The 26,578-nt window shown below is 42.0% G+C and overlaps 1 long non-coding RNA gene across 1 annotated transcript in view; it reads left to right on the forward strand.

Annotated features, from left to right (window-relative positions):
• The window catches only part of LOC308251038, a 51,404-nt gene extending 25,524 nt beyond the window's left edge, over positions 1-25,880 (forward strand). The window contains exon 3 of the long non-coding RNA XR_013960894.1: positions 25,413-25,880. This is a non-coding gene — a long non-coding RNA (uncharacterized lncRNA). The remainder of the gene's footprint in view (positions 1-25,412) is intronic.
• The last annotated feature ends 698 nt before the right edge of the window (positions 25,881-26,578 follow it).

A 26,578-nucleotide genomic window follows, 5' to 3' on the forward strand; every position in this document is an offset into this window, starting at 1 on the left:
AGCCAGCTCAACACAAGGGAGAGGAGAGGGGGCCTCTGCTGGTCAGAGAAGCTCTGGAAGGTTCATGGGTTCAGAGTTCCTAGATTCATTCCACTCCAGCCTAACCCCAACATTCCAATTCTCAGGGGACCACTGTTTTTCAATCAACCCCCACGCTTTCACATAAGAGTCCTATAGAGCCTGGGAATTCTGTGATTGCAGGATCAGACTCTATCTGATTTCTGGCTTATTTTGCTACCAGCCAGGCACATTCTCCACCTGTATCTCCACTCTCTCTAGAGTGGGTTGTGTTTCCTCTATATCACCATATTGCCACTTAGGTGTGCCCAGCTCCCTCTCATCCATCATGTAGACTCTATTCTCAGTTAACCAAAATTTCACCCATCTTCTAAGATCCAGTTTATGTTTAATCTTCCTTTGTTAGTTCTTTCCTCATTTTTCTCTTTAGAGCAAGCTATACTTCTGAGTATTCATTATACTTAATGTCTATTAAATTATTTTAGTATTTGATTATATAAGAACTAGAGGCCCGGTGCACAAAATTTGTGCATGGGGGGGGGGTGTTCCTCAGCCCAGCCTGCACCCTCTCCAATCTGGGACTCCTCAAGGGATGTCCGACTGCCCGGTGGGATTGGACCTAAAGGGGCAGTCTGACATCCCTCTCACAATCCAGGACTGCTGGCTCCCAATGGCTCGCCTGCCTGCCTGCCTGATTGCCCCAAACTGCTCCCCTGTCAGACTAATCGATGCCTAACTGCTCCCCTGCCAGCCCTAATTGCCTTCCCCTGCCGGCCTGGTCACCCCTAACTGCCCTCCCCTGCCAGCCTGGTCACCCCCAACTTCCCTTCCCTGCAGGCCTAGGTCCCCCCCAACTGTTTTCCCTTGCAGGTCTAGCCCTCCCAACAGCCCCCCCTGCAGGCCATCTTGTGGCGGGTATCTTTGGCCACATGGGGGCGGCCATCTTGTGTGTTGGAGTGATGGTCAATTTGCATATCACTCTTTTATTAGATAGGATTTATTCCTAATCATGATCCCATTTAAAGTAAACTTAATTACTTAATAGTGTCTGTGCCTATCAGTGCTTCATGAAGGATAGAAAGTGAACAACTCATGGTTGTTGGATAAAAGTTACATAGCAAAGGTAGGTAGTTTCTATTGTTTCTTAAATAAAACAAAATATTTGTAGGGTTTTTCTAAATTTCAAAAGTCACATTGGCTGAGGTTGCAAGCTTTTGGCTTTTCAAGGCATTTTGATTTTCTTTATAGATTGCATTGCTTTACATGAAGCTGTGAATATCCCAGGGAAACGCCTTTCTACTAAAAGCATTAGTGAGCAGCTAAGAATTTGTTGAACATTTTATAGGTGAGATGGAAGAATGTATTTAAGTCAAAATCACTAACAAATAATTTGGTAAATGTTCATTGGGTATGTGTGGTCTGTGAAAGTCTTCCGTTGGCCATGCTACCTATCACTCTCACCCTTAGTACAACACCGAGCACCATCTACCTCCCTCCCCCACATTTTATTTAGCAGAGTTGCTTCTTTTTCCCATAGGAACCTGGGAACTAACCTGAGATGCTTTTGTTCCTCTTAATAAGCTTATCAAAATATCTTACTCAGGGGGAGAAACCAAGATGGTGACATAGGTAAACACCTAAACTGCTGCCTCACACAACAATTTCAAAACTACAACTAAGAGACAAAATGGACATCATCCAGAACCACAGGAAGGCTGGCTAAGTGGAAATTCTACAACTAGAAGGAAAGAGAAAAGCACACTGAGACTCAGAGGAGCTGCAGGAGGCAGAGGTACTAAGATGCGCGCGCAAAGAGGACTGGCAACTGAGTGCGCGGTTGGCTTTCTCAAGCGGGAGGGAGACAAAAGCTCCCGACTGCGGTGAACTCCAGTTCCGGATGAGACTCTGGGGACCCAGACTCATTCCGGGTGAAACTGGACTGTCAGGAAAGAGAAAAGCACACTGAGACTCAGAGGAACTGCAGAAGGCAGAGGTACCAAGGCACGCGCGCAGAGAGAGTGGGCAACTGAGTATGCGGCTGGCTTTCTCAAGCGGGAGGGAGACGAAAGCTCCTGACTGCACTGAACTCCAGTTCTGGGCGAGACTCTGGGGACCCATACTCATTCAGGGAGAAACTGGACTGTCTGGCAGTGGGCAAATATTGAGGGCGGCTTTCTCTCAGAGGTGCTTGCAGCGATTACCATGGGACACTGAGACACAGGGGCCTATTAGGGCAGGGCTGATGGGAAACCAATGCTGTCTGCTCCGCCCTGAGACTTCACCCCATCCATGCTGAGCACAGAGGCTTTTGCAAGTCTTGTCTCATAAGGGTGTCTCCAGCACAGAAGTTCTCCCAGCGTAGACACAGCTGATCTTCACAGCCAATTGGCCTGGAGGTCAATTCCTCCCAGTGATATCAACAACAATCAAGGCTTAACTGCAACAAGACTGTGCACACAGCCCACAAAGGAGTGCACCAAGAGTGTCCACTTCAGGTAACTGGGGAGGCTGAACCACTGGGCCCTATAGGACACCTAGCACACAAAGCCACTCTATCAACTCAGGGAAGCAGCCAAAATGCAGAGACAAAGAAACAGATCACAAATGAAAAAAATGGAGGAAAGCAAACGACTGTATATAGAGTTCAAAACCACGGTTATAAAGTTTTTCAAGAATTTTCTAGAAAAGGCTGATAAAATTAGCAAGACCCTCGAGGATATGAAAAAGGACCAACTAGAAATTAAGCATACACTGACTGAAATAAAAAATATTATACAGAGATCTAACAGCAGACTAGAGGGTTGCAAGAATCAAGTCAAAGATTTGAAATACAAAGAAGCAAAAAACACCCAACCAGAAAAGCAAAAAGAAAAAACTATCCAAAAATATGAAGATAGTGTAATGAGCCTCTGGGACAACTTCAAGCGTACCAACATCCGAATTATGGGGGTGCCAGAAGAAGAGAGAGAGCAAGATACTGAAAACCTATTTGAAGAAGTAATGACCGAAAACTTCCCCTACCTGGTGAAACAAATAGACTTACAAGTCCAGGAAGCACAGAGAACCCCAAACAAAAAGAATCCAAAGAGGACCACACCAAGACACATCATAATTAAAATGCCAAGGGCAAAAGTCAAAGAGAGAATATTAAAAGCAGCAACAGAAAAACAGTTAGTTACCTACAAGGGAGCACCCATATGACTGTCAGCTGATTTCTCAACAGAAACTATGCAGGCCAGATGGGAGTGGCAAGAAATATTCAAAGTGATGAATAGCAAGAACCTACAAACAAGATTACTCTACCCAACAAAGCTATCATTCAGAATTGAAGGGCAGATAAAGAGCTTCACAGATAAGAAAAAGCTAAAGGAGTTCATCACCACCAAACCAGTATTATATGAAATGCTGAAAGGTATTATTTAAGAATAGGAAGAAGAAGAAAAAGGTAAAGATAAAAATTATGAACACCAAATACATATCTATCAATAAGTGAATCTAAAAATCAAGTGAATAAAAAAATCTGATGAACAGAATAAACTGGTGAATATAATAGAATCAGGGGCATAGAAAGGGAGTGGACTGACAATTCTCGGGGGGAAAGGGATGTAGGGGGTGCGGGAAGAAACTGGACAAAAACTGTACACCTATGGATGAGGACAGTGGGGAGGGGTAAGAGCAGAGGGTGGGGTGGGAACCGGGTGGAGGGGAGCTATGGGGGAAAAAAGAGGAACAACTGCAATAATCTGAACAATAAAGATTTATTAAATTAAAAATAAATAAATAAAAAAGGGATTGAATGTAGAAACAGGTATGAGAATCCTGTTGTATTCTATTAAGTCAGATATTAAGGTGATTTGCAAAAATGTAAATCAGTGCCTCTCTTTGCTACATTTTTGTTGTTTTGGAAAATATAGTTATTTTTCTTAAAATATTTATGTTAACATGTAATGGGTTTATTATTTTTAAATAAATACATAAAAATAAAAACAAAACAAAAAATATCTTACTCAGTAAAGCTGTTCACCCTACACTTGAATTATTGCACTAGTTGCTAAAATATTTTTAAAAACATATTAAATTTACATGGACAGAGATAGCTGTCTCAGGTTGTATGCATAGGTGGTTATAGCTATACATTGCTGAATGTCTGTTGATACAACTTTATTACACTGAAATATTTACCTTCTATATCACACCTTAATTGCTTTTTCAGACATTACTTTTTCTCTTCCTTTACTATTTCTTAATTCTCCTTAATATTCATATTCATAATAATCTCTTTTTTTCAACTCTTTCCAAACCCCTGATTCTCTTCCTTCTGTGACAAAATTAATCTATTTTCATTAATTTTTCTGGCTTTCTAATTACTTTGTGGTTTTATACATAACCACAGCTGTTATAAGAATTTACATCCGAAGAGTATTGGGGATTGCTCAATTCAGAGTACTTATTTCTGTAATCCATGCGGTGCGTCTTCCTTCATCCCCTGAACCTTCACATTTCCTCCCCTTCATTAACATGGTGCGCCACGTCAACTCTGACTCTTGGTAGCTCCTACTTTCTCTTTCAGTGAATGACAGGGAGCAGTGGGTGGTGAAATGCTGGGTAAACACCCACTGAGTATGCCTCATACTCTACGTTCACCACTGGCCTCTACCACAGCAATGAAACAGAAAGTGAGAGGTAAGTGAATCACGCCAATGCAAAGAACAAAAACGGCGCTGTCGGAAGGCAGATTCATGGTTGACAAGAGTTGCATGTTTGCACTCCAAAGAAAAGGAAAAGCAAGTGCCTGAGAGAATAATCAGTGCACGAAGCCATAAGGCCTGATAGCTTTCTCTTGAATAACTCTTACAGCAGCACTTATTTTAAAATAAAATCTAATTCTTTGTGCTATATTTGCATTAAGCAAAGTCGTGACTGAGTTTTATGATTTTCAAATTTGATCTATGACACTATCTTAGGTAAATTTATGTATCTATCACATTTCTCAAAGAAAATACAAATAGCCCTAGCCAGTTTGGCTCAGTGGATAGAGCATTGGCCTGAGGACTGAAGGGTCCCAGATTCGATTCTGGTCAAGGGCACCTACCTCGGGTGCAGGCTCAGTCCCCGGCCCTGGTCGGAGTGTGTGCAGGAGGCAATCAATTGATGTGTGTGCAGGAGGCAATAAATTAAAACATCGATGTTTCTCTCTCTCTCTCTGTCTCTCCCGCTCACTTCCACTCTTTCTATAAATCAGTGGAAAAATATCCTCAAGTAAGGATTAACAAAAAGAAGAAGAAAAAATATATAAGTAAACCCCACTTATCTATTGCTTTTTCTTTTACTCAAACAGTCATTTCCTTTGCATTTTATTGTAGAGATAACAATAGCCACATGTGGGATGACTTTGCCTTCCTCATAAATGCAGCTGAAATGAGAGATTAAATATCAAGTCTAATCCGCAGGTGCCCTGGAAAACAGGAAGGGTTGACACAGCAAGACTGGGAAAATGGGGACTTCCTGAAAGACATAAACAGTAACAAACTGATCTCAAAATCTAGAAGACTGGAAAACTCTGAAATTCCAAAAGGTACTATAGATGAACACAACAAACAAACAAAACAAAACAAACAAACACCCGAAGTCCGAAAGATCGGGTTGCTTTTTGTTTTTGTTTTTAGCAGAACCGAAAAATAACCACAAGATGAAAGTGTACCAGGAATGAATGAAAATGCAAGTAATACAAAACAGCAGAATAACAGAGGCAGTCTGAACCACTGCCTCTTGTGTTTACCCTTGGGCCATTCTCCAACCTCCACGACAGTCACCTGTGAATGGATGTTTTTCACCCAGAAACTGTCACCTTACACATGTCCCCCAGGCCCACTCCCACACCTGTACAATCAGTCATGGAGGTCAAGTTCCAAATCAGAATTTTCTTTGATTCTTGGTGAATAAATTATTTGGGGTGATATTATTTAAACTTGTTATATCAATAGAGAAATACAGAATGAAATATTAATATTTTAAAGTTTGAAGTTAATCCTGTGAAATACAGAATTCTGTTAATCCTGTGAAATACAGAATTCTGTAACAGTACTTTCTGTAGTAATAATAATAATAGAATTTTCTAACAGAAGACAATAAAAGAGGAAAAAAAATAACTGATCCATCCAGCAAAGGTGAAGAGAAAAGTAAAGAGGAAACATTATGACAAATATAGATTTTTAAAAATAGAAGAATATAACCAAATGCTATTTCCCCCAACCTGACATTGATTGCTATCAATACTTCATCCATCTATGTATTTCTCTGCTCTCCCACATGTGGGGATAAAGTTCTTAAGATGCCTCAGAACACCAAGTCCTAATGTCAATCCACTTGAGTCTCATGAGCTGGTTCTTAGGGTAGTGCTTATCAGAGTAAGAACAGAAGGCTGAATTCGGGTAAGGCTGAAGTTTAGCAGAGGTGAGCATGGGACAGAATTGAACAGGTTTTTGTCCCTCACTCATGAGGGGCCCAAACCTCTGGGTCTATGAGAGTACTCTGGGAAGCCTTTGGGCTCTGGGCCTAAAATGAGTGACACAAGGCACAGGGGAGAAATAAGGTCCCCTTATGCTGGCCTGGTGCCACCAGTTCGCTGGCTCCTCCCCTGGCCGCCGCTGCTGGTCGGGGCCTGCAGGCTGGGGGCAGCTCCTGCATTGAGCGTCTGTCCCCTGGGGGTCAGTGTGCATCATAGCGACCAGTCATTCTGCCGGTCCTTCCGTTGTTTGGTTGACCTGCCTATTAGGCTTTTATTATATAGTATGTGTGCATTAGGAGCAGTGGGGATGTGCCCAATATCACACCTACTTCATCACAAAATGGGTCTCTTCCTCTGAGGTGATATTATGTGAAATTCCACAATGATAAATCAGAAACTCTCAGCCATCATACTGTATAGTAGTAGGGGAACACAATCAACTAGTGTCTGATGTTGTATAATTGAGGCTTCCCTCAATATTCACCCAAGGACTGGGAAAGGATGAAACAAATATAAACATGTATCAGTTATTATAAACCCAAATTGTTCTGTCCTCCAGGCTGAAAGATGTCTGATTTACTCAACTTGCCACTAAGTGGCTGTTTGGTGAATGGTGCCATATTTAGAGTTTAATATCATTTTTTTTTCCTATTGATTGGTTGAAATCCAGCACTGGTAGTAACTACTCTGGCAGCCTTGGCATGCACATGCAAAACCTCATCCCTGACTCTCTGGATACTCCATTTAAAGAATAATTTTTAAGCACTGCGCTGCCATGGAAGTAGCCAGAGTATCAGGGGTAAAGGTTATGCATATGAGTATTCACACCTCAAAACACTCCCCTTCCACACCTACCTAATGGCCAGGTATACCTTTAAAGATCTTCCACTGGCCCTGGCTGCTGTGGCTCAGTTGGTTGAATGTCATCCCATGTACCGAGAGTTCACTGAGTCAGTTCCCTGTCAGGGCACATATCCAGGTTGCAGGCTCGACCCCCAGTGGTGGTGGTGGTGGTGGGGGGGGGTTGCAAGAAGCAGCTGATGGATGTTTTTCTCTCCCTCTCCCTTCCTCTTTCTCTCTCTAATATAAATAAAAACATATTTTAAAAAAGATCTTCCCACAGGAGAATTTAGTTCTCTGCTGTCTTTTGGGACAACTTTTGAGTGGGGTTGTAGTGTAGCAGCAATACACTTTTGCATTTTACCAACATGACAACCTGAACCTGTCACCTTCTGTCAGCTGGTCATAGGGAATCCCCCGCAAGGCCATGGGTATGAGCAGGGGGGTTGGCATTAGTGAAATAGATAAAGGTGTCTTGGAGAAGAAATCTGGATCATTAACTTTCTTATCCCATCCAGACCCTCTTTGCCCTGAACTTGAATGTATTATTTCCATCTTATGCTTTACCTTTCAATCTTATTACTTGGTAGGTCTGACAAATTTCAGATATTGATGGGCATCTCCATCTCATAGTTGCTTGATATTCCATAGTCAGATACCAAGCTTCTATGAGGATCCAGGAACATGTCAGGAGTTGATTTTTAAATGATGAATCGTTCTCTGTTACAGATGGCATTGTCTTACTCCAAAAGTATAAACTGTCTGTGCTGCGATTCTTCCCTTAGAGTTTGCAGAAAAGGTACATAGCATTCTTATTGAGAAATGTCTAGCATCATAAGATCTTCCATGACATATGGCCCATGGAGCAGCAGGGCTTGTAATGTAGCCTGAATTTACTGAAGAGCCCCATTAAAAATTGACAGCCTTCCATGTTAGCCAATAAATGGGTTCATATCATCTGTCATAACTCATCTCACTTTTTAAGCAACCAGACTGGTAGGTTAAATGTGGATATAATGGGAACTTGCATCCTTTTACATTTTTTGAGGGCAGCACTAATCCCTGCAGTTCCACACAGGATGACATACAACTTCTGATGTGCCATCTTGGCCAGAGTCAGCAAGTTCAAGAGCTCCCACTTGGCCTTTGCTCCCTTCTGGCTCCTGCTGCCAGGGAACCAGCGTGAGGGTACTGCCGGCTGCGAAGTATAGCCATACCAATTATGCACACAGAGACCAGGAAAATGACATATAGGCCCCACTGCGAGACAAACTTTGAGCCAAGCCACTATCACCAGCCTCTGCACTCCTGCTGGGGGCCACAAAAGTGGTTTGTGCCCTGTGTTAGACTTACTTCAGACCCTATATCCAACTACACCTAAAAGGTTTGACTATTCCCCTTTCCACAGAGAATGCGCATCACATGGGGAAATGCTCATCGCTCCCTAAGGAGAAGGACTGGGGGAATCACACTATTAACATTTCAGAATCTTTCCTCGAGGGGACCTGTCTTTCCTTACATGTGTGGGTCCCAGGGCTGAGAATAGGCCCAGCTACTCAACAATGCCCTTCACTAGCAGATCCCTGTAGTTAGAGCGGAAGGAAGTCCCTGGGGCCCTGAGGGGAACACAATCAACTAGTGTCTGATGGTGTATAATAAATCCATTCTGACATGACTACTTTTCTGAGGCTTTCCTCAATATCCACCCAAGGACTTTCAGCTTTTCCATCTATCATTTTTTCCAACTTCAAGGAGCTATATGAGCAGCCTATTAGGAATAAGTGTAGGAGACACTGCTAGGACATTAAACCCTAAATCATAGGATATCCTCATCCAGTACCCAACATGCTCTTTCAGTCCTGCCAATACACATTCGCCAGGTCCAGAGGTGTTTTTGATGAATAACCCATTTCCCGCCAAAGCAGGGCTCATACTTCCCTGGTGAGGCCACGTTGAGACTGAATTGAGTTAGTGGATTAGAAGCAATGAAGGAAGTTAGGGCTGATCTTGAGAAGAGCCAGACTCACCTCAAATGAGGCATTTAAATGGTCTCCAAGCAAGAAGAGGGTGCTTATCTTGTAGCAACGGGAGGGACACACTTCCGCTGGCTTTGCAGGTTCAGACAACGCTGGAGGTCTACGCCTCCAGCACAGCCATCTGCAAGTTCCCATCCGGATCTCAGGATCTCATTCCTTTATCAGAGCTCTGACATTAACATTGAAGACGTGTGAGGGCTGTTCATTCAACAACCTTTGTAAACCTGCTAGTGAAACAGCAGCGCCTGGGAGGGAACCTCAAACAATCTGCCCTCTGACCTCAGGAGAGGAGGAGGTCTTTAATGTTGCCAGGGAGGCCTCTGGGCTTTCATCTGTTGTTCTGAGTTGGGAGGTAACACTGTCATTTTCTCTCCTTGGTGCATAAATGGCCTGGAGCAGCTACTGATCTTCCTCACAGCCCTTATGTTGCCCCATCTCCCTCACATGCCCGGAGGTACTTTACAAACAGTGCAATGCCCCAGAGCAGGCATCCTCAAACTAGGCCAGTGGGCCACATGCGGCCCGCCGAGGACATTTATCCAGCCCGCCGGATGCCGCTGCCTGTCCTGCTTAGCAGCCGACTCGTCCCCCGGCCCGCAGTGCGCATAGGAATTTGTTCATAGTTTTTTTTTTAAACTATAGTCTGGCCCTCCAACGGTCTGAGGGACAGTGAACTGGCCCCCTGTTTAAAAAGTTTAAGGACCCCTGCCCCAGAGTCTCAGTCTTGCATCCCAAGTATATCCTTAACCCCACAGGCCCCACTGATAATTAGGCTCTTACTGGCATCAACAGTTCAAGTGGCCTCTGAACTGAATTTACTCCCCTCTCAAAAATAAACTGCCAGATCTCTCTCACTCCTCTTCCCCAACCTCCTGAGACAAGCTCATCTGATAAGGTTACTGCATGACAGAAAGTGGATGAAATCACAAAATACCTACAGGCAAAGAAAGTTATTGCAGAATGGGGTACAGCTGAAAAACATCTTCCTGCCAGCATCCAGCTGGGGTAAAAGGGAGGAAAAATGGGGGAGAGGGGAGAAGATCTGGAGAAAGAGGAGAGAGGGAGAGGAAGGGGGAGTAGGAGAAAGAGGGGAGGGAGAGGGAGAGGGTGGGAGGAGAGAGAGACTGAGACAGAATAAAAGAAATTGACCTGAATGAGCACCCAAACTTTCAAGTCATATAAACGATAAACTAATTTTTCTCTAAATATGTTCATAGTAATTTTAAAAAATCCTTGCCTGAGGATATGTTTATTGATTTTAGAGAAAAAGAAAGGGTAGGAAGGAGAGAGAGACAGACAGACAGACATTGATTGGAGATGTATTAATTGGTTGCCTCCTCTATGTGCCCAGACTGGGGATCAAACCTGTAACCTGGGCATGTGCTCTGACCAGGAATCAAGCCCGCCATCTTTTGGTGTATGGGACAATGCTCCAATCACTGAGCCACCTAACCAGGGCCATAGTAATTTTAAAAAAAAATCAATTCTTAATAAACAAAACATAGTATAATGGCTGACTAGATAACAGGAGATTTGAATGACTAATGCTTGTTGCTTTTCTGTAAAAATAAGCTAGAATCACCCAGTGAGGACAGTGCACCCTGGGAAAGAATCTGGCCCTGCTGGGACACACTTTAATACTTTCAGCACACTAGGGTAAGCCTCAGGAAGGTCTCGCTGTCATCTTGCAGAAGCACTGGTGGAATCTGGCAGCTTTAAAGAGAGTTTTAAATTCAGTGGGAAATAAAGACTATGCCATTGAGTCACAATAATATTCCTAGCATACATCACAGCATGATGAATTTTTTTCTACCTGCTGAGCTCATTCTTGCTTTCTGTAGGGTTTGGTGGTTTGGCCAGACAGTTGATTCTCTGAGACACATCTGGCTATGTCATTAAGTTATTCCTGAATGTTTTGGCTATTGCCAAAGTGGTCTGCTGGTTTAAAAAAAATCCGAGTACCATCTTGGGAAATATTACTCTTGCAGACTGCCTTTTACAGTCCAACTCAGTCATCCAGACAAAGCTATTTTTTAGCATCCCTTAAGCCCTCTGAGAGAAAATGCAGGGGTGAGTTTCTGTCTTTATTTATCATTAAGGTTAGTCACATCTGTTTTCTTCCTCATTTGCAATATACTGATTAGAAGTGTCAATATGCTCTTAAGTGTAAAAGTTCTTCCAACATATTTCCATTTTCCGGGAAATAGAAAATATCCTCCAAGAGCCTCTCCCTTCAAATTCTTATTAGAAAAAAGACTCATAGGTGGAAACCCTAGACATTCCTTTCATGTTCCCTTTCTTTATTTTATGCTCTCGCTGATCTTTGACTTTTTGGGTGTTCAACTTGGTGAGAAAGTATTTCCAAGATGTGAGTCATCTCCAGGTAGCAGATAGGAAATGTTGAAATCCTGTACTTTTATTCTCATTCTAAATATGTAACCCTCTTATGGGAGACAATGTTATTTTCGAAGTACAGTATTTAATAAACAACTACATCCTGATCTTTCACAAACTTAAAAGCTAATGTTTGTTGTTTTTTAACTCTGCCTATATGCCAGGCACTCTTTAAACACCTTCCTCATATTACTCATTTCATCGCCCCAACAACTCTATGAAATGAGTTCTATTTTTAATCTTCATTTTACAGACGTAGAACTGAGGCACCAAGAGGTTATGTAAGCTGCCTAAATAAGTGGTAGAGTTGGGACGGAGAGCAGCAGGCTTGTGTCAGAGCCGGAGTTCTTACCTATTTCACTGAACTGCCTCTGAGTAATCTTCCCTATTCACATCCGAGAATGAGCAAGGTAGATACCCTGATGGAACAGCCCCCATTTCCATTCTCTTCTTTAGCATCTGCTTGGAGGTCGATGGTCAGTTTGATGTCAGAAGCCTTGCAGCATTTCCTTTTACTTCCCAAGATGACACAAATAATGCTAGGATTTAAATGGGTACAGCTGCAACTTAGAGAGCTATCACTGACAGACTGTCTAGGAAAGCAAAACAAAATGTTGGGTTCAGCCAGTGCTGCTTCTAGTTGCCTTATTTTCTTCATTCAAAAATACAAAGCATGTTCATAAACCACAGGGGTGTAAAAGAGAAAATATAATGAACTTGAGAGAAAGCAAAATCCCAACAAGTCAGCCATTGTGTCTGCTTTTAGCCATTATTACCACTCCAGCTCAGGCCACCAGCCCGCTCACTTGGGCCACGCCAGGAACCTCCTGACAGTGCCCTTGCTTTTGCGCCTGCTCCCACTCTAATAGTATCAGTTCCAACATTAGTGACTTTTCCTTGCAATCTGAGCACCTCCGATCTCTTCAAGACCTTCAAGTTCAGGCTTCTGGCCATTTCTCAAGTCTTTTTCCTCCTATCAACAATGTGCCAATCTCACTGAGCTCCTTGCAGATCTTTAACAACACTTTCTGTATTCCTGAGGCTCTTTGTACCTGCTATTCCCCTTTTCTTTATCTACATGTGAGACTGATCCCTATAATCACACGTTTTATATGTTACTTCCTCAAACAGGCTTTCCCTCACTTCCATTCTCACTGAAGTATTTTTATTCTATTCTCTCTTTATTAGTGTTCCAATTCTTCTTTGAAATTATTGCACTTTGTTATAATCACTTATATGTGTCATTGTTTAAGTCTGTCTTTTTACTCATCAACTAAATACCCAGCACACGCATCACAGTCTGTCACATAGCATTCACCACCAGGTGGCACCAAAGTACAGCAGGGTCCAGGGTAGAGTTGGATCACAAGACCTTTGGACTCCAGGCTTCCCGGGTTATTCCACCTGGTAATATCACTGACCTGCATTTGAATTTTTGGACCAGCTCCCTCCCCAAATGTATTAGAGTGGGGTTTCATAATAGTGTGTTCTGTTCTGATTCTACACTCTAGAAGAAGTTTGATCTATGAGAGAATTAGAATATAGTTTTGATGAACTAGACATGTCTTGGTTCTAAAGACCACAGCTCAAAAGCCTTAGAAATACAGAACTTATATAAAAATAAATGACTATTCTAACAAAACATTTATACTTAAACCTTCTTTGGATGTAATGACAAAGATCCCTACCACTCTGAGTTGTTCAAGAAGAGATAAGATGTCTAGTTGCCCAGATACTGTGTTAAGAGATTGAAGACTCAATAGGAGGTTGGATTAGATGACCCCACAGAATTTCAGTCTTGAGAATATATGCTTCTAGATTCCAATTTAAATGTTTAAAAATATACATAAGTTCTTTAAGAATTGTACTTTTGGAACTATTAGTATTACTCTTCAGTGGAATATCAATTCTCCTTTATGGTGATAACATATTAAAAAGTGCTTAGATAATGAAATCAGACTGACCTGAATTAAAACCCAATCTACCACTCTTTACATATGTGACCTTAGACAACTATTTTTACCTCTATTTCCTTATTTCTAAACGGAATATTAAGACCACATTACTGAATTATCATTAAGCCTCTATCAAGCCCAAACTATTATTTATATTTGGTTTTTAAAAATAGCCCATTCTTCTGTAATAAGGTATATATATAATTATTAAAAACTAACCAATAATCCATCACTACCACCATCAACAACAAAACTCAGAATTTCTCTCTCGCCTAATTGTTTCCAAGTCACTTTTAAATAACAAATAATGTAATGTACCCCCTTGCAAGTATGGCTCAGTTGGTTGAGCATCATCCCATGCACCCAAAGGTCACTGGTTCGATTCCCAGTCAGGGCACTTGCCCCAGTTTCGAGCTTGATCCCCGATAGGGGGTGTGCAGGAGGCAGCTAATTCATACTTCTCTCTTTGATGTTTCACCCTCTTTCTCCTTGTCCCTTGCTCTCTCTCTAAAAATCAATTTAAAAAAATAAATGGCACATAATGTAGAAAGATTGAAGTTGAAGATATTTTCTACTTATTCAATCTGTTTTAAAAATAGAAATAGTTTGGAAACTATTTCCCCTGTTCAAGTAGGGGTTGGGCACAAATGCTCTTTTCTTTTGGGTTTCCATCCCCTGGATAACTAGGAAACAAGAGGATTTCATGCAAGAGAACATAGAAAAACATTTCTATATCAACAGGGGTGCTAGAGAGGCAGAAAGACCTTTATTTTTATTGGCTTTGGCAGCTTGGTGGAATTAGAAAGATCACCTGTGGCTTATCCAGTGAGAAGCAATATTGAGCAGCCCACAGACAAGTGGCAGGGCTTTGACAATAAGCCAGTTTAGTGCCAGATGCTCCCTTTATGCTTAAATCCTAAAAATGACTGTGACACTAATCTAAGATTTGGAGTGGTTTATTCAAATATTTTAATCAATAACTGTATATAAAATTAAAGTTAGAATTTTTTGAAACATATTTTCCTATTTTTCCCCCTAAAATGAATCTACATATATGGCAGGGCACTCTTACAGAATCACCATAAAACCCCTTTATTCAGGAAGTGAATATTGATAAAATCCTGTCGTCTAATTGTCTAATTCACAGGCCCTATTCCTCTTCACATTTTGCCAACCACTGCAACGGGGATCCCACCCAGGAACACAGGTTGCATGAAGTTGTCATGTTCTGCGAGTCTCCTTCAATCTGGAACAGTTCCTCAGCCTTCCCCTTGACAGTTGTACAGAGTACAACCTTCCCTTCTGTGGGACAGCAGCATCCTGCATTTTTCCTCATGTGCAGTCTCAGGCCATGCCTTTCTGGCAGGAATGCCACAGAAATAACACTGCACTTCACAGTGCCTCACCTCAGGAGACACACAAGGCCAACCCATTCCCACTACTGCTGACTTTAACCTTGCTCACCTGCCAATGCAGTTTCTGTCTGTCAGATTTCTCCACCATCTTTACCAAAATATAGAGAACATTTCCCCATTTTTATCTGATTATTTGTATTTAAATACATGGAGAGATATCCACATATTATGGAAATATTTTATCCTTCAAAGGTGTTATTGTTTTTGGGCTCTTTCAACAGACAGAACCAGGAATCATATACCTGTATACATGTACACAGACACATGTACATATATACACATGCATACATATATAGCTATTTCTGTATCTATTTCTGTTTATATATATTTTTAAAAATGTGAATTCATACCAATACTTATAACTCTAATTCAACACCTATGGACAGGTTAAATAAGATGAGGACTAAGCTTGTATTTAGCAATGTGGAATTTCTTGGTGACTTTTCTAAGATATTTCTAATGAAATTGTGGAGGCCAAAATCTGTTTGAATAGAGTCAAGTGAGTAAGAGGAAGAAAATCAGAAACCGCATGTAAGACAACACTTCAAAGAGGTCTTACTGTAAAGGGAAAGAGAAAAACATAATACTCATTGGATTTATTATTAATCTGGAATAACTAATAGTATAGTTATATACAGATGTGAATGTTGCCAAAGAGAAGAACAAAAGTATTTTCCATGTGCAGTTCCAGGAGATTAAGCAGAGTATCTGGGGAAAGATGCAGGCCAGTAGGTACATATGGAGGGAGCTTGTAGAAATTTTCTTCTGAATAAGGAGAGAATAGGAATTAATCAGTTGGTAGAGTGATAAGTGAATGGAGATAAGGGATCTAGTGTGAGTGCCAGGCAACTACAAGTCTATTTGTTAGTGATCATGTCTTTAAAATGAGACAAGGTGGCATAATTGTGTATTTTTCTTTTGGCTGCAGAGTTGAAATGAACTGACCAAAGGTAGAACCAAGTGAGAGAGTGGAAGGAAGACAGAGGAGAGAGTTGAGAACATTTGCTGGGAAGTAGTTATGATTGACTGGAATTTAATCTAGGAAAGGCAAGATGCGCTGGTGATAGGATCAATGACTTGGATGTCATGGTGATATCTAAGGGTTGATGCAGAAGGGTTATTAGGAGTGACTTGGAGAGATATGAGGTCAGAGAGTAGCATCTTTGAAATTGAGATTATGAGGGATTGTAGTAATTTATAGTGACAAGGTCAAGGGTATGACTATAGAGTATAAGTAAGTGAGGTAAGGTGGTGGGGAATATATCAAGGATTAAGAGGCCAGAGGATTAGATAGATCATTTACATGGGTGTGGACATTACCAAGCAGTGGCAGAGCTTTATATCTTACATAAGATCATCAGGGGAAAAGGGAAAATGTCCCAGCAGCGAGAGATGATGGCAATAAAAAGAGGAAGGAGCCTGGCTGGCATGGCTCAGTGGTTGAGTGTCAACTTATAAACCAGGAGGTCACTGTTCGATTCCTGGTCAGGGCACATGCCTGGGTTGCGGGCTCAGGGCATGCAAGAGGCAGCTGATCAGTGATTCTCTCTCATCATTGATGTTTCTATCTCTCTCCTCTCCCTTCCACTCTGAAATCAATTTATATATATATATATATATATATATATATATATATATACACACACACACACACACACACACACACACACACACACAGAGAGAGAGAGAGAGAGAGAGAGGGGGGGGGGGCAGATTATTATGATCTCTGAACGCATAATAATCTGGCCACTCAGTGTTGTATATATACTAGTAGCCCTGCCCACAAATCCGTGCACCAGTAGGTTGCTGCCGCCTTGCTGTAGCTCTCCGCCCACTGCTTCACCCTCCTATAGCTCTCCCTGCTCCCCCCTCATAGCTTGCTGCCCTCCCCCCTCCTGTAGCTCCCTATCTCCCTTTGCTTGCTGCCCTGCCCTGTCCTGTAGCTCTCCGCCGCCCACTTGTAGTTCGCTGCCCCACCCTCCTGCAGATCCGTGATCCGGTCATTAAGCAGTTGGTTGTTATGCCTCAGGGTGTAATGGATAATTAGCATATTCCTCTCTTATTATATAGGATATATATATATGGCAGAAGAGGTAGTGTACTATATCCTGATAATATTAGATGTATAACTGGAGATTTTTAGGGACAGAGGAAGAATGATCTGAAACCAGAAATGAGGACCAAGGAGGATACTGATCCCTTTCTACAGTCCAGTGGCATGAGGGGAGTGGGAAAGAAAGCAGCCATTCCATGGAGGGAAGCAGAGAAAGCAGTGTCCTCAACTAAGGCCCAGATATTTTTAGAGCAAACTATGAAGGAAATGCTCAGAGAGATGGATGAGGACACAGGGAATTTCGTTATTAAGACTTTTGAGTTATAGAAGGCACAGGAAAGGGCTTCTAAAAATTGTAGAGGCATAAAAGATGGGGTCATAAAAGGCAATATACAAAGCCATCTGGAGATTAGAGTGGGGGTTGAGCGATGACTTAGAATGTGGCAGTTCACCCTCACAGAACTAAGGAGGTGATGAGATTAGGCCCCATGTTCCTATGATGATCATGGAAATTGACCGTGAACACTGACAAGGATGTTTGAGATTCTCATTAGCCACATGCAGGTTTAGAGACCTCAACTGACTCCTGAGGTTGGTGGTATAAAATCCCACAGAGGCACAGTCTCCCCTGACCTCAAAAGCACTCTCTTAACCTCCACTCTCAGGCTCGCCTTCAATCCTGTTGACAGTGGTAAACGGGACATATAAATGCCCTCATTTATAATGCACATGTGTAAGTGTGTGTGTGATAAAATAGTAGATCTCTTTGGAGATGTTTTAGGAAATTAAACCACAACAGTAAAAGTGACAGGGACACTCTCTTGGAGGGCAGTCCCCATTGTTGGTGTCTGTCACAGAATGTGGAAAATAAAATGAAATCTCTTTGGGCAGCTAGATGGATGTGGCCATCAGACCCTCCACTTCCCAATCTCTGTTCATAAGGGCTCCTGGCCCTTCTCGGCCTGGATCAGTGAGAATTGAGTTTCCCGTGAGCAGAAAGAATGTTTGTTAGCATCTGAACCTGAAAGCACCCTCTGTTTCTCCATGTATAAATGGTGGTGCCTTGGTATTGTAATGTTTGCAAATATGTAGGAAAAGTGGAGATTAAAGGCCTCCATACTGAACGTAGTAAAGACTCAAGGGCAGCTAGAGATACGGGCTCTGGCTGTAAGCCACCTCTTTGCTCATCTTAATGCTATTACAAGTGTGACTAGGAAAATATGCTAAATTATTAGTAGTGACATTCCCTCCCCACCACAAACCTTCTTATATGAGTGAATCCTGAGATTCTTTTTGCTGAGCAAGTTGATAGATAAAAAGGCAATATTTTTGGGGGGCGGGGGCGGGGGAGGGCACCGAGGAGATGATGCAGAGATCAGAGAAGAAGAAATACTGGTGACACGAGCCTAAAAAGAGCTGAAAGGGAAGGAGAAGACAGACACATTGAACGCTGGTAAGCACACTGGCAGTGATCTTAGGAAAATGAAAGAATCGTGGAGATGGTTAAGTTGTTGAGAATATCACTCTGAACCATGAGATGCTCCCTCCCTCCCCTGTCTCCCTAAACAAATGTCACTAACATTCTACGTTAGGTTTGTTATTTTTGTCATTGCTGCTGTTATTTTTATTGTTAGATACGATGGTATGGGAGACTGGATTCCAGCCCGGGCTGTGTGAAGCCTGGCCTGCCCACGGGGACTCAGCACCAGCCTTCTCCCTGGTTTTTATGGAGGCGCCACTTTGGAGGCAACCGCAGCTAACTTACGTGTTTGATAAAGCCTATCTGCCAGTATGTGGATATCACTGCATTAACATTGTAATTAGTATTTCTGAATTTCCTCACTTGCGAATTTCAAATTCAAAAAATATATACGATAAAATTGGAACCTCACATATTCCTGCACAGCTGCAAGCACTCAGTTCTGTAAAGCTCCAACCCAAGCTTTGCGTCCCCCTTCCCAGTGCTGCATCCCCACGTCCAGCGCTGAGGGGAAGCCTTGGGCTCTTCACTGGGCTGCTCAGTTTGAAATGTCTCCATTTTCTGAGCAGCCTTGGGTTACTAGGTTAAAACGCCTATGTTCAGATTCTTCACCTATAAAAATGGGGTGAAGTACATCTGCTAAAGCATGTAAATTCCTTAGCACAGTGCCCAACACAAATCCCTTAATGAATGCTAGCTAGTATTAAAGTTATAATAATTCCTGATTTTGGAACATTCAATGTGCTATTTCCCATTAATTTTGTTCACAATGTTCTTACCCACCATAGCTTAATACTTACTCATAAAATTATATTATTTTTAAACTAGAGGCCCGGTGCATGAAATTTGTGCATGGGGGGGGGGTGTCCCTCAGCCCAGCCTGCACCCTCTCCAATCTGGGACCCCTCCAGGGATGTCCGACTGCCTGTTTAGGCCCGATCCCATGGGCAGTAAGACATTCCTATCACAGTCCAGGACTGCTGGCTCCCAACTGCTCGCCTCCCTGCCTTCCTGATTGCCCCTAACTGCTTCTGCCTGCCAGCCTGATCACCCCCTAACCACTCCCCTGCCAGCCTGATTGATGCCTAACTGCTCCCCTGCCAGCCTGTTTGCCCCTAACTGCCCTCCCCTGCAGGCCTGGTCACCCCTAACTGCCCTCCCCTGCAGGCCTGGTCACCCCTAACTGCTCTCTCCTGCAGGCCTGGTCCCCCCCAACTGCCCTCCCCTGCAGTCCTGGTGCCTCCCAACTGCCCTCCCTTGCAGGCCTGGTCCCTCCCAACTGCCCTCCTTTGCTGGCCATCTTGTGGTGGCCATCTTGTGTCCACATGGGGGCAGGATCTTTAACCACATGGGGCAGCCATCTTGTGTGTTAGAGTGATGGTCAATCTGCATATTACTCTTTTATTAGATAGGATAGAGGCCTGGTGCATGGGTGGGGGCCAGCTGGTTTGCCCTGAAGGGTGTCCCAGATCAGGGTGGGGGTTCCCTTGGGGTGTGGGGTGGCCTGGGCGAGGGGCCTGTGGTGGTTTGCAGGCCGGCCACGCCCCCTGGCAACCCAAGCAGAGGCCCTGGTATCTGGGGTTTATTTATCTTCTACAATTGAAACTTTGTAGCCTGGAGCAGAGCCAAGCCTTCTGCTTGCTCAGCTGCGGCAGCCATTTCTGTTGGGACGTATGTATCTTCTATAATTGAAACTTTGTAGCCTTAAGTGGAGGCCTGGTCCGGCCAGGGTGTGTGGAAAGCTTGGCTTCCTCCATCGCCGGGGGCAACCCTAGCCTCCTGCTCTTTCCAGCTCCGTGGCTGCCACCATTTCTGTTTGGATTTATTTATCTTCTATCATTGAAACTTTGTAGCCTTGAGTGGAGGCCTAGGCCAGCAAGGGGAGGCAGAAAACTTGGCTTCCTCCATCGCCAGGGAAAGCCAAGCCTCCCTCCTGCTCTCTGTGGCCGTAGCCATCTTGGTTGGGTTTATTTGCATATTCGCTCCTGATTGGCTGGTGGGCGTGGCTTGTGGGCGTGGCTTGTGAGTGTAGCAGAGTGATGGTTAATTTGCATATTACTCTTTTATTAGATAGGATGGAGTTAACTCTTCTCCCCTAGAGTTTTCATTATAATGCCTAGTTTTTAAACTTTATATTATTTACTATGTTCTGCTCCTCAACTTAATTAATGCTTGTTAGTTATTCACATCTGATACTATTTCATTATTTTTCTTTCTACTGTTTTAATATTCTCTGTTATCATAGTTGTAGAGTTGCATTTTCATCTCATATTAATTCATTCTCTAAGATCTCATATTTTTCCTCTAGCTTATTATTATTTTTAATACTCACCTGAGTATATGATTTTTTTTTATTGATTTGAGAGAGAGGGGAAGGAAGGGGGAGAGAGAGAGATTGGTTGCCTCCTGTAGCACCCTGACTGGGAATGGAACCTGCAGCCTAGATATGTGCCCTGACTGGAAATCGAACCCACAACCTTCTGGTGTATGAGATGACACTCCAACCAACTGAGCCACCTGGCAAGGGATCTAGCTTATATCAGTCATCACACATATTTTGTGATTTTGGCATTTAAGAATTTCAAATTTTAATATTGATAAATTTTACAAATACTTATATTACCTGAGAAATAATCACTACCCAGTACTGATCAGTATCATTTATATGTCAAGTGGTTGGTTTTCACTTGACAACTTGATGTTTGTGCACTTGTCACTAGGATTGAACAAAAATCTCACCCAGCTGAAGCTGGAGGGAAAGAGTCTAACATTGTATGTGTATCCTCAATTAATCAGTAATAAAAAAACAAAAAATAGACAGGCAAGCAAACGTGTACATAGATAGGTAGGTAAACAGATGAGAGTGCCATAAATGCTGCTCTATTATTTGGATTACCAGAATCTCCAGGAAATCCTTCTTAGCAAAATGCCCCAAAGCTACATCTTTAATGCTAAAAAAATACACCTGTCCTTAGCCTATTAATTCACTGCAACTCTCTCCTGTCTGATCTAAATGACTGCTCGGCTCCTTTGGTTTCTCTAGTAACCTTTCCTTTGGAACAAGGCTGAATTGATCTTCACTACTCATCTCTCTTGATGGTCAACCATGATTACACAATTTACAACAAAAAGGTAATCAAACTAACACTCTCACTCTTGATTAATTAAAGGAGGGTTAGGTTTCAGTAACAAGTTAGCCCAAGCTCAAAATGGTTCGGTTTAATAGACATTTATTTCTTGCTACCTCAACAGTTCTGTCCAGGCCAATGAGTGGGTGTGGTTGTTCATGGACCCAAGAGACTATCATTTCTGTATCAGGCTCTCATGCTCGCCCTTTTAATGCCTTTTTGGAAGTTGAAGGGATGGCAGTGAGATAAACAGGAAAACTTGCCATTTTTAAACTAAGTTATTGGAATGGTTTCCAATGTTAAGTGATTAGAAACATTGTAATCTGTTCTGTGAGTCCATTTTTTAACCTTGGAACAGCATTTTAGAGGGTTCCCTAATTGGTATACTATTTATGACTTTTTATTTAACAAAGAATCTTGCATTTTTTCAAATGTATTTTGCTAAATGGCATTTTTGGCACCAAGGCACAACTTCATTAAGTGATCTGCTCTCTGAAATAGGCTAATATTTCTTTTTAATAATCTAAAGCAGTAGCAAATAACAAAATGGAAGGAACAAAAAATATGCCATAATTATAGCATGAGTGTCTCCACACTATAATAGACATATCCATACTACAAAACATACATATCTATGCTCTTATGTCTCTATCTCTGTCTCCAGGACTGAACCTTATGATGGCAGTACTCTGTAGAGACAGCTTACCTGATTCAGTTATTTCCTATCTTACCTAATAATAAACATGTAAATTGACTGTACCACTGCTATGCCACCAGCCAATCAGGAGTGATATGCAAATTAACACAACAAAGATGGCGGTTAATTTGCATACACAGGCACCGAGTGACTGGGGCGGGATGCTTGCATCATCGCCATGGCGACGACGCAGGCATTCTGTCCCACCCTCAGTCTCTCAGGGCCTTTGGGCAGCGTGGGAAGACGGGGCCGGAGCAGAAAGAGGTGGCTCTGGGGCCTTAGCGGAAAGGGGCTGGGCCGGAGTGGAAAGGCGGTGCCAGCAGCCAGGGAAAGGAAAGCCCATTCTAGCACGAATCTTCGTGCATCGGGCATCGGGCTTCTAGTTTTTATATATTTCTTTATTAACCTAAAAATTTTTTTGGTAGCACACATACATAGAAAAAAAGAGCTGATTTGGTGTGAAAAATTATAAAAATGGGAAAAATCTTACTCTATCAATTTCTATTATACCCACTTCACATTTTTTTTTAATATTTTAACATTGTTAATAACTTCTTTCACCTTGGCCTGAAATTTAAGTCAATACTGGACCTAAGAGATGTTTGGGAAACTGGGGCTCTGTCTTGGAGAAAAGCTTCGGAGAGTACTGGCTTGCTATCCATTGGTGACTATAAACTTCTGCCCTCTGGGTTCTGGTGTTTGCAACTTGAACTTGAGCTGGTATAGAAGATTTTGGGGGAGATTTGGCATCTCCAGCATCTTTTAATTGCTCTGTGATTTTGACCAAACGTGGAACATCTCACCATTTATTTCCTTCCTTGAATCAACATGATGAAGAAACATAGATGGCTTCCTTACAGTCTTTTACCTACCAGGCCTTCTGCCAGCGTCTTTGATTTTGAACAATCTATTACAAAATTATCCACATTGCTCTCCTTGGTGATGGCAATAGCGCAGATGAAATTTGTCCTTAGAGTGACAAGCCTGCCCAGGGTGCCTCTAGAACTGGAAGGGCCTCAAAGCAGTGTGCTGGCAAGGTCAGATAATCAGGGATCCTTCTGCCATTAGGACTTGGACTTCCTCCCTTCCAGGCCAGCAAGACCATACTGTCTTTTCCCTTCTCTAGTGTTTTGTCTTCTGTGTGTCATGGACATGAAACACAACCCGTTTGCCTGTTTCTTCTGTGTTAACCTGACACATAGGATGGATTTCGGAACAAGCTGTTCCCAGAGTGCTTTCTGCCGAAAGGTGGAAAAGGAGTTTAACAAACGGGAGTTCTATTCATAAGCAGTCTCTCCCCAACTCACTCCAAGCCCCAGCATCATGGAGGCATATCCTGCAGGGCATAGAAATGCCACTCACAAAGACACAAGTCTTTCCTGGCCATTTCTGCCCATCACAATGGAAATGCCTCTGGCCCGGATCACCTCACTGGTGTCATCTCAAACCTTGTCGTCCCAAGAAGTCTAGGGCCAGTCCCCGGAAGCTTTCTCTCTTATTTTGATTGCAATTATGATAAAATCTAGATACAATACCCAGAGGATTCCTTTATCTCGTCACTATATGGATGATACCTCCCTAAATTTTTTATACAATTAAATTAGCACAAATGCCTAAATCATATGTAACCAATTTCTAGTATAAACTTTTCATTCCTCTTAGCAGAATTTTGTTAAAACATTAAGCTAGTGCCTCAAGAATCCTCTTTACTCAGTTCTGGGAGAGGTTCAGCTTCTTTAATCCGTCAAGATGACCTGAACCATATGTTGCTACCACCTGTTCTTGTCCAAAATGCTCTGTTCAAGAATGGCGACTGCTTGTGGTACTCTTTCCAGATCATCCTCAACGGCTACAGCTGCAATGTGTCTAAGATTATAGGTACGAGATTTTATTATTGTGTGTTTACAGAGATTGTTCTCCCCCCCCCCCCAAATATTGCCCATTTCTAAAGGGTAGAAATGTTCTCTTGCCTTTTATTTACTGTCCATTCACTTACCTATGATTTTTTTGCCTATCTAAATGTGCCTGCGTTTTATAACTACCAAAAGGTTTCTTATGGGAATAAAATATATATTAGTTTAAGAATACTTGCAGTTTTAGGTTCTTTTCCATTTTCCATTATTTCTTGCAGTTGTTACAACAAAGATTTTGTGATGAAGCGGGTAGACATAATCCAAAGTTTAGTTAATATTTTGGTCCCTCCAAAGAAGATTAATCACTCAACAAATGAAAACAATGGTTTAGAGTCTAGTTTCTCTAGGCAGGGCTAAACTAAGCAGTCCCATATCTTCTGTCTTGAAGCAGTGTCAATTCAGAGAGATCTTAATCTTAATTACAGCACCTTCTAATTAGAATATGACCCCAGGCATGTTACTCATGATCAGTTTTCTAATCTGTAAAATGGAGATAGTAATCTATTAATAGCTCGCTGTAAGGACTGAATGAGGTTATTTATACTGAGCGCCTAAGACATTGCCTTATACAGTGTGAGAGTTAATAAATACTATCAATTATCACTGAATTAAGACAAAGTCTGTGTTCTTTCATCTGGTCGCTTTGATGATTTTGACTTTTTCTGATGTTGATTTCAGCTGTGTTTTTTTAACCTAATTTCTTAAAAATTCCCTTGAAGAAATGCCTGCTTTTTAAAATTGAGTTGAGAAGGCATGGAATAAAATACTAGTATCAAGAAGCCATATCTAGATTCAACTCATTGATACAATGCTAGAGAGTTAGTGTTACAGTTCCTATTTAGTTCAGATAATCCAATCAATGAGATTGGAAAAATATGGTGGTGGGGATTTGGGGGGTAATTTTTGAAGACCCCGCAGTTCCCGGAATGGTCATGGAGTCTCTTCTCTTACACTTTCTTCTCTCCTGCACCTCAGAGGCCCTGCAGAAAGGAAAGGCGAGAGCTGTGCTGCAGAGATCCAGGGAACGCTCAGGCTCCATGTGAATGCTGAGAATTGGTGTTGACACTGGACCATGCTGAGGAGGAGATGGTGCTTTATGGACAGGCCTGGGGTCCTACTGCACATCTGTCAGTTTCTAGCTCTCTGCTGAATGAGAGCGCACATGACACAGGAATGTGCTGACATGTGCATTAAGAGTCAAGAGATAAGAACCTGAATTTGCCACAGGGAAAGTGATAAACATCAGTAATAGAGGAAACATTTCGTTTTTCAAATCTGTTAGCAGCTAGGGGAGATAAAAAATATCTATAAAAATGTATTTGCATGCCCTTTTAAATGTAAATCACCAAAAGGCAACATACTTAATAGAGGACCCCATGTTGAAATAGAATATATGAGTCAACTGCAGCTTCTTACTAATGAAATAAATCATTTTCAAAGTCCTTTGAATGTTCAAGTCATGGCTAATGGTTTTAAATATTTCTCACTAGTATTGATCCTCTGTGGGTGAGGAATGGATAACAAAAGGCTACCTCACAGGTGACATGCTGGTTTCTAAGGTTTAGTTTCTACCTTCTGAAATGATTCTCAGGGGAGAATAAAAGTATTCCTGCCCCTAAAGGAAAACAGATTATGTAACACAGATGACTGTTGAAGAAAATAAGGTGAAAGTGAGGAAGAGAATGCATTTCAACCTTACAAGAGTTGTTAATATTTGCAAGTATGAAGGTACAGCTTATATTATTCCCTCTGGCACATACATAGTCACCAAGGATGAGGAATAAGAGCAAGTGTATGCCCAGAGATAAAATGCAAAACATCACCTTTAATGAAACCTTTTAGGTCTGCTTTTAAAGCTCAATATTTGAGAGGTAGTACTATAGGCAAGGAGAAATTCAAATGTTGTTAATATGCATAAATATACATTGAAGACATCAAAATTCCACTGACATATGCTTCTAAAATCAGTATTGCAGATACAGTCTCTCATAACGTAGTCTCAAACATCTATACGTACTTCCTAATTGGGAAATAAAGCAGTTTTATAAAACTGAAAATGACATACAAAGATATATTTCTCACTTTTAATGACCTCTTTCGTTTTGTTTTGTTAATCCTCACTGGAGGATATTTTTTCCAAT

This window comes from Plecotus auritus (genome assembly GCF_963455305.1).
Source record: "Plecotus auritus genome assembly, chromosome: 6".
Lineage (NCBI taxonomy): Eukaryota > Metazoa > Chordata > Mammalia > Chiroptera > Vespertilionidae > Plecotus > Plecotus auritus.